This window comes from Lolium rigidum, chromosome 7 (genome assembly GCF_022539505.1).
Source record: "Lolium rigidum isolate FL_2022 chromosome 7, APGP_CSIRO_Lrig_0.1, whole genome shotgun sequence".
Classification (NCBI taxonomy): Eukaryota; Viridiplantae; Streptophyta; class Magnoliopsida; order Poales; family Poaceae; genus Lolium; species Lolium rigidum.
This window is the reverse complement of record NC_061514.1, coordinates 260774305-260780381: the sequence shown is the minus strand read 5'-3', so window position 1 is coordinate 260780381 and position 6077 is coordinate 260774305. Positions and strand designations below refer to the sequence as shown.

General features: G+C 37.1%; 2 long non-coding RNA genes across 8 annotated transcripts; both read right to left on the bottom strand.

Moving 5' to 3' along the window:
- Window positions 1-346: 346 nt before the first annotated feature.
- Window positions 347-3682, bottom strand: LOC124673852. 7 transcript variants are annotated; one of them, XR_006992855.1, is made up of 6 exons: window positions 3569-3682; window positions 3309-3381; window positions 3049-3170; window positions 2784-2899; window positions 1423-1640; window positions 347-843 (listed from the first exon to the last, which is right to left on the bottom strand). It is a non-coding gene; the product is annotated as an uncharacterized LOC124673852 (long non-coding RNA). The 7 variants fall into 7 exon arrangements; XR_006992851.1 differs by having other exon boundaries at window positions 347-697; window positions 771-843; window positions 3309-3679; XR_006992852.1 differs by having other exon boundaries at window positions 1423-1651; window positions 3309-3679.
- A 106-nt stretch (window positions 3683-3788) lies between these two features.
- Window positions 3789-5149, bottom strand: LOC124676630. The gene is made up of 3 exons (XR_006993720.1): window positions 5040-5149; window positions 4512-4847; window positions 3789-3862 (listed from the first exon to the last, which is right to left on the bottom strand). It is a non-coding gene; the product is annotated as an uncharacterized LOC124676630 (long non-coding RNA).
- Window positions 5150-6077: the final 928 nt, after the last annotated feature.

The following is a 6077-nucleotide window of genomic DNA, read 5'->3' as shown; positions in this document are numbered from 1 at the left end:
AATATAGTTCCTTCAAAAAAATGTAGAGGAAAACAGAGCAGCCTACTGCTCGTGTTGTTTAAGACTTACACACATAATCCCGTAGAAAAAACAAAGCAAAAGAAATACCATGTAGTACCAATGTAATTTCTCAAATAAAATAGTTCAGAGATGAGGAATAAGATCAATTTTGTATGAGACAGTTACAATAGACACAATGCTCATCAACACTGAAATTTACAAATCCTAATTACCACAGACCACTCTGCCATTTCACTTTCAGTTCTACAATTCAACTTACGGACAGACCAACCAATATCACTTGCACCACACCTTCATGCAACTTACATTCAACATGAACCGAGTCTTCTTCAACAATCATCTTGAGTGAACAGATCAAAAGTAGTACAAATGTTCATAATACAACATTCGTGAAAAATATTTAGTTCACAAAGAGCAATGTGATACTCAAACACGAAATTACTTGGGGCTCTTGGTCAGGTTTCTTCAAGTAGTTGTATATGGTAGAGCACCGGCTGCTGAAATATTGCCTTACTGGGCCAACATTGAAGGATGATTGCTGAAAGTGCAACCGGCTGCCCCTCCTACTATGTTCGTATAGAACGCTTAAGCTACATTTCCTCTAATCGGTACCTCACTTACCGCTTAGCGCTTACTGCATTTTTTGAACCTTGATAAATACTACAGTGAGAGGATCCTGCACAACATCAACATGGATAGTGGATTAGTGGATAGCATCATCTTCAAGGCAGAGGTATGTGAAAACTTACAAATGTGCAGTACATAATCTTTCTTTTAATTGTATAGGAAGCTCATGTCGGTTCAAGATAATAGCTTTGTGAACTGTCAAGCACGCACCAGTAAGAAACTTAGCAAAATCTTATTGCTGAGATAAAAATAGATACTAAGAAAATACACCATATGTGAAAAAGCAGAAATGAGTTCTGCATTTCCATGGATGTACTAATAAAGATCACAAATAAGTACTAATCCATTAGAGTAAAATTGCTCCAGGTTTTATCAAAATCATATTTACCACAATACTGAAGAGAAAAGTGAAACTTCATTACTAACAATAAAGCAATGCAGTAAGTGCAGATTAAGAGTAGAAGCATCAAACTATTAACTGTAGCATGTTATCCTATGGATTCCTTTTTGAAAATAATATTTCAATCATTTTTTTACAGAAAATATGAATGATTAGGACTCAATTATTGTCGCTTCAAGTGTAATGGATATATCACCATGTAGCAAGACTTCATACATGTATTCATATTTTCAAAGCTCTTTATGTCTTGTAGTTTAGGTTTATTGCTCTTACAACTACATCACTTTAACTTAACTGAAGGCAGTCATAATTGGAAATTAGGAGCGGAGGATCAAATAAAGAATAAAATAATATCATTGTAGGATGCTACGTACTTGGCAAATATCTTTGCTATGAGGCCTCCAGGAAATATAACATGATTCTTCAATTTAATTTCTGTGGAGAGTTCCTTGAAGCATCATGCATCAGTTATAAGGTTGCATACACAACAAACACCGAATAATCAAGGAACGAATGTTTAGAGCCCTGATTTTACCACGGACCGAGAAGTTCAGCAGCTGAGCATAGTTTTCGGATCTAACATGTAATATACCTACACGAAAGCTGTGTTTCGTCATAAAGTCATCCAAGTTGTGAATCAGTTCTTTACTTCCAAATACAGGTGGTCTAGTCCAGGTTGTAAAACTATCAAGCTTATTAAGGACGGGGCAAGCAAGCTAATGAACAAAGACTGAGTTAAGCAACCCTGGTCCAATTAGGACAACATTTCAAATAAAAACCCTCAAGTAAGCAAGCAAACAGATAAAAAAAGGACAATATCAAGGATAACAACGATGATTAGTCAAGTCTGCCTAGATGTGTGCCGCAGTAAATTCATGAACTGTTGACAATCAGGAGGAACAAAAGATATGAATGGAGATTTTAACCATGACAACGTCTGATGGCCAACTATTTTTTTAATGGGACACACCATGCGTAGTCTAAATCTGTGATAGTAGGTTTCGGCGTCGCGCCCGTGGTGGTACTTTTTTTATAATTGCCTGAAAAGGCATTAAATATTTAAATTTGACCATACGTTCTAAATGTAAATGGTGCAAATATTTGGGGAACATTGTGCTTTCCTTACGACTACATGCACAAGAAATTTTTATACATTGCACTAATGGCAGTGAATATCACTTGTTGTGTTGAAGATCTATACATACCATCTAATGTCAGCTAGAGACCACACAATGCTGGAGGACTCTATGAGCAATGAAAAATAAATTAATGTTTGTGAACCTACAGAATCGATCCAATCCCTCCATATGATCATTTACTTCATAGAACCAGCTAGAATACCAATATATGATCACCTTAAACCTACGCACAATTCACCAATTCAAAATAATCACACCAAAGCCATGATCTTGAAAATGAGCAGGAAAGCTATTTGCAATAGTAGTTGCAGATCCGACTAAGCGGTCGTGCATTATTAACTGGTACTAAAAAGAAGCAAACAAACAAACCATTGTACTCTCCAAATCTGGAGCAGGGTCATCTTCTAAAGTGATTAATATTAAGGAAACATAGGCTACAATACATAAGGTCACCTGATTATCTCAAAGAGGAGGATATGAGAGCTGATAGGACGTAAATAGGATTTTATATATGGTAAAATGCTGGTGAAACTGTAAACTAACTAACAAATTTTTAATTCACATCTTTTGTTTAGATTAATTTGATTTTAAGATACCTTGAAAATCTGCAATAATTTCAATTAGAGAGAAGCTCAATGGATGAGGCCGGTCCTACATAGTAGCAGGGCACAAGTCAGAACCAGCAAATTTGACCTTCAAAGGCTAGTGAAATCTACAGAGAAGTCATAAATAATATTATTAATTATATTTTAGCTGCAATTTTCATATTTGTTTAAGAACATCTATTTACCGAAGTAGTAAGTAAGCATCTAACCTGATCCTAAAGAATCGATAATTACTGAACAAGATTTAGGCTCATACCATTTTGGGAGCTTCCAAGCTGAGGTACATCACACCAACATACGGGAATCCTATTGACCAAAGTGTATTGGCCCTGATTGGAGGCAGTCAACAGCCAATACGTCTAGTGTTCTAAAGCAATCCTGTTACCAAGGGATAGTTCTGGTGAGGAAAGTGTAAAAGTGGTAACCTAATTCCGGATAAGGAAAGTGCGAAAATAAAATTATAATGCTGAGATTCTTCTCAACATGTAAGAGCAAGTTGTGATAAATTTAGTATACCTTAACAATTAATAACGATGCTGAAACATGTTCTTTGACACCCATAAAAGTCAAATAAGTGAGTTCTCAGATCCTGCAGGGATAATTCCAACTGTTAAGGCATGCTTCAGAGAATGCAAGACAAAATTATAAGAACAAAGCTACTATAACAGAATACAAATAAGTGCAGATATATGTCAACCCAGTGCTACTATAACAGAAAACTCTTCCTTTATGAACAAAGAAGCTACTATCTTGTTCCAACCCAGTGCAATTGATACCTAGCGCCAGCCAACCTTCACTCCATCGGCATAGAGATCATAAAAGAATTGTTTGGATGAGGCAGCTTTTTTTCTAATGACCCTCCCTTGCAGGCACAAGCAAATCATTGCAGGGACATGAAATTTTTCATTAAAAAGAACGAACTGCAGTTACTTTTAGGTAGAAATAATATCAGCTAAGCTCTCAGCGACAGTGGTTTGTACTGCATCGTGCCATACATTATTCAAGGTCCAGCAGCCTCTGCATTATAATCTCGGGTGGAGTACAAACTGAGCACGTAGCACACCATCATCCTACAAGGAAAAATAACAGAGCATTGAGTATAAATTATAGAAACACTCCAAGGATACACTCAAAAACAAACCCATGCAATAATTGTTGATTAAATTATCATGATATGCACGGAGATAATAAATGACAGTATGTGCATGTGAAATAAAAGAAACATAGTAAACAATCACATGAGCAAGAATATCATTCATATAGAAATATTACAAGACATTAGTTCACATAGAGAAATAAATATGAATATGAACCGTGGCCATGATTCCAAAACATACATTACTAACTAAAATGGATGATCTATCTCCACTGTGTAGAAAGATTCAAGCAAGTAGTGGGTTATAAGGTTGCATAATATATTGAAACCTGAATACCAAAGTAAAGCATGGAGCGTGACCTTCCTTAGGAGCTCGTGATCATAGGCTCTAGTGAATAGTGCAATTCTAAACATCATATATAACATCTTAAAATTCACATATCATCACAATAATGGTCCATTAAAATGCGTTTAGACGAGTTCCCAATTCAACCATAGGATGGACCAAAAATCCACAAATGCAGTTGTAACTGAAAAAAGCATTGGTTCATTGTACATCCCAGCAACCATTGCAGCAGGCACATCAGAACCGGCTAAAGATTGAGGTTTTGAAGGGAAGAAACCTGCTCTCGCTGTCACCGTGTGGTCCGTGGAGCTCCCAAGCTCTGGCAGCCGCTCCTCTCTGTTGGTCCACTCAGGGGCGTTGGATTGGTGGATCTCTGTAAAGAATTTTGGAACAAAATGTATGCTAAGTTACACTGAAATAAATTCATAAGGAATTTTGGTTCAAATACCTATATATCATTACAGTCAATAATAATTTCAGTGAATAAATGTCAAACTCTGGTGGTGACACTGCTGCCATTGCAAATGTCAGGGGAAATCTTCGTTGAAGGACTTTCCTGCCATCCTAAAAATACAAGCTGAGCACCTTCCTCCAATGTTTACTGCACCTTCGGCTGGGGAATAATATGAGCATATAAGATGGATGCTGAAATGCTATCACAAAACGCTAACAACATAGCACAAAGATTAAACACGAATATACAAAATTAAGTTCTTCCTAAATTTATAAGACATGTAAGACATGAGGGAATTCTGTCCAAACAAGTGGAAGAAGCTCTCCATTTTACCAAAGAATAACAACATACCGCTGAGGCCATTAAGTTTGTGTCTATCTCTGCAGGGTAGGAAGCACACATTTGTGGATTACCACTATCTTTGTCAATATCTCTAAGGCTTAAACCAGCATAGTTCTCTGGAAAAAAAATGCAGATTCTTTAGCTGCAGCCCAACTAAACAGAACACGTAAACAATATCTACAAGTTTCTCAGAAATGAGCTGTGCACGGAATCGTTTACAGCATACCCAGAATATGACCAAAGCTACCCGAGGAGAAAAGCTCTGAACAGTTCTACAAATTTCTGACCTATATTTAGGTCCAGATGATAACAATAGAAAAATAAACGAACTGAACAAAAGAGAGGATATTAAACATTTTATTAGCAAGTAGCTGCTGAATGGGAGAACACTGGTCAAAACAGACCTGTTGAGCAAGAAACGCCAATTCAGTGTGTTTGATAGGATCACAAAATTCTACCATTTGACAACATACAAAGAAAAGATGCATACGACGAGAGCTATTGATGTCAGAAAATTGTACCTAGTAGCACATACGAACATGGTCATTTCTTTAATGGAGAGCGTAAAATCATGGTAAATTTCTGATTTCCCAATTTGGCTCTTTGAATTCATCCTGCTAAAGTTTGAATTACTATCCTGTGTAATCTTCATTGAATTCATATGGCAAAACTTACGACATCAGACCTGAATCAAAAGAAAGATTAAGTCCCCATCAGTAAATACGTGAGTGCATGACTACTGAATTAGGGCTATTTGCTACTTAAAAATTTCCATGACCCATGTCTCCACCGCCATTTGCGCGATAGCGCAACCGGTCATCTAGTGTGCTTTAATTGGCCAAGGGAACGATGATTGACCGGCACGAGAGCTATCGATCAGACTTCAGAGGCAGGGAAGAAGTTTCTAAGACATCGATGCAGTATATGGTTTGGCAATTGGCAAAGCAAGCATATTAAGCAAAAAAGGATCGGCATCTGCCAACCTGCCTACGACCGGATGTCCGGATGTGTACCCATGGGTGTGTATATGTATCTACGGTCCACGAT